Source organism: Cyprinodon variegatus, unplaced genomic scaffold, assembly GCF_000732505.1.
Source record: "Cyprinodon variegatus isolate N-32 unplaced genomic scaffold, C_variegatus-1.0 Scaffold463, whole genome shotgun sequence".
Lineage (NCBI taxonomy): Eukaryota > Metazoa > Chordata > Actinopteri > Cyprinodontiformes > Cyprinodontidae > Cyprinodon > Cyprinodon variegatus.
Window position 1 is genome coordinate 598,790 of NW_015150916.1, and position 2,660 is coordinate 601,449.

The window sequence follows — 2,660 nt, forward strand, 5'->3', positions numbered from 1 at the left end:
ACAGTCTTTGTGAAGCATTTTCTTTCTGAATGCAGGAAGTGCGGGAAGAAGGGGCATTGGGAAAGAAAATGCTTCACAAAGACTGTGAGGGAAGTAAACCAAGGGAACGAAGAGGATGAAAGTTTCTACTTAGGTGCAGTGAGTAAACAAAAACAAAGCAGTGCAGAGCAATGGACAGAGCAGATCCACATAGGGTACACACCAGTGCGATTTAGAATAGATACAGGCGCTGACGTCACTGTAATGAACATGGAAACATTCAAGGCACTTAAACCAGAAAGAAAGCTGGAGCCACACCATGGCCCATTAGAGAGTCCAGGAGGAACATTGGACATTATGGGACAATTTACAGCTAGCACATTACACAAACAGAGAAAACATATTTTCAATATTTATGTAGCTAGAGGGCCTACAGTTAATAACTTACTGGGCAGGGACACAGCAGTAGAGATGGGGCTGGTGAAGCGAGTACAGCAGGTGAAGACAGCAGCCGTCCACATGGGCACGATGAAGACGGAGCCGGTGAAGATCCACCTTCGTGATGACGCTGTGCCACACGCTGTACACACAGCCAGGAGAGTCCCACTGCCACTCCTACCCAAAGTCCAAGCTGAGCTACAACGCATGGAGGAACACGGCGTGATCGTCAAAGTGACACAACCCACAGAATGGTGCGCACCAATGGTGCCAGTCCTGAAGCCGTCAGGTGCCGTCCGAATCTGCGTAGGGCTCCAGAAGCTGAATGAAAATCTGAAGAGAGAAACTTACCAGCTACCTACCACAGATGAGACGCTGGCCAAGCTGGCGGGCTCAACCGTGTTCACATCCCTCGACGCTGCCTCAGGCTTTTGGCAGATACCGCTGCATGAAGAAAGCAGAATCTTAACCACATTCATCACACCTTTCGGGAGGTACTGCTTTACCCGCCTTCCGTTTGGGATAAACATAGCCCCGGAGATATTCCAGCGCAAGATGCACGAGCTGCTCGAGGGCCTGGAAGGAGTCACCGGGTACATGGATGACGTGATTGTGCATGGAAAAGACAAGGCCACACATGACAGACACTTGCAAAGCACACTTGAAAGGATGAAGCAAGTAGGCCTTAAGCTGAATGAAGAAAAGTGTGTCTACGCACAACCACAGTTACGCTTCCTGGGCCACATCGTGGACGCCAACGGGGTTCAGGCAGACCCAGAGAAGGTGAGCGCCATCAGGGAGTTAGATGCGCCCACCAATGTACATGAACTGAAACGTGCATTAGGCATGATTAATTACATGAGCAAATACATTCCAGACATGGCAACCGTCGCAGGTCCACTGTACGATCTCCTAAAGGGGAAGATGGCCTGGACATGGGATCAGCCACAGCAGCGAGCGTTTCAGCGCTTGAAAGAAGCCCTCATCACATCGCCTGTACTGGCCCACTACGACCCACAGAGACCGACCACAGTGTCAGCGGATGCGAGTAGCTACGGGATGGGAGGAGTCCTGCTCCAGCTGCACGGAGAGAGCTGGAAACCGGTGGCGTACTGCTCCAGGAGACTATCAGACGCGGAAACCAGGTACGCGCAAATAGAAAAGGAGTGTTTGGCGGGAGTATGGGCCTGTGAAAGGTTCCAGAAGTACTTGGTAGGCATGGACAAATTCAGACTCATAACAGATCACAAGCCACTGGTGCCACTGATAAACAGCAAAGACTTAGACACGGTGCCTGTTAGGTGTCAGAGACTCTTAATGCGGCTTATGCGCTTTAATGCAAAGGCAGAGTATGCACCGGGCAAAACGTTGGTCATAGCCGACGCACTGTCACGCAGCCCGCTGAAAGAGAGACACAGCACCACAGAAGCGGTCATTGCGTGTCACGTGAATGCAGTGACCCACAGCTGGCCTGTCTCGCAAAGCAAGCTGGACAGGATCAGGACAGCCACGCAGGAAGACCCACAGCTCCAGCGTGTGAGAAAGCTGATTAGGGATGGATGGCCGAAACGAGTGAGTAGCACTTCACACAGTGTTAGAGACTTCTATGAGATGAGAGACTCACTATCTGAGTGTGAGGGCCTGATCACGCTGGGCTGTCGCATTGTAATTCCTCAGGCCTTGAGAAAGGAGATGATAGACCGTATACACGAGGGACATCAGAGCCTGTCTAAGTGTAGAGAACGTGCTCAAGAGACTGTGTGGTGGCCAAAGATGTCAGGGGACATTAAAAGAAAAATTGACACATGCCACTTTTGTCAGACAAACAGACGCACTCAGCGCAGGGAACAGTTACTGTCAACACCCCTGCCTGAGAGACCTTGGCAAAAGATAGCCACAGACATTTGTGAATACAAAGGAAAACAATACTTGGTGATATCAGACTATTACTCACGGTATCTGGAGATACTACACTTACCTACCACAACTACAGAACAGGTAGTGAGGTCAATGAAGGCTACGTTCGCCAGGTTTGGCATCCCTGAGCTGATAATTAGCGATAACGGACCCCAGTACACCAGTGATGCTTGGAAAGAGTTTTGCAGGCTGTACGACATTGAACATTCCACATCCAGCCCGCACAACCCTCAAGGTAACGGGCATGCAGAGCGCGCTGTGCAAACTGCAAAGCGCATACTCAAGCAGGACGACCCCCTACTGGCTTTGATGAGCTACCGCGCCAC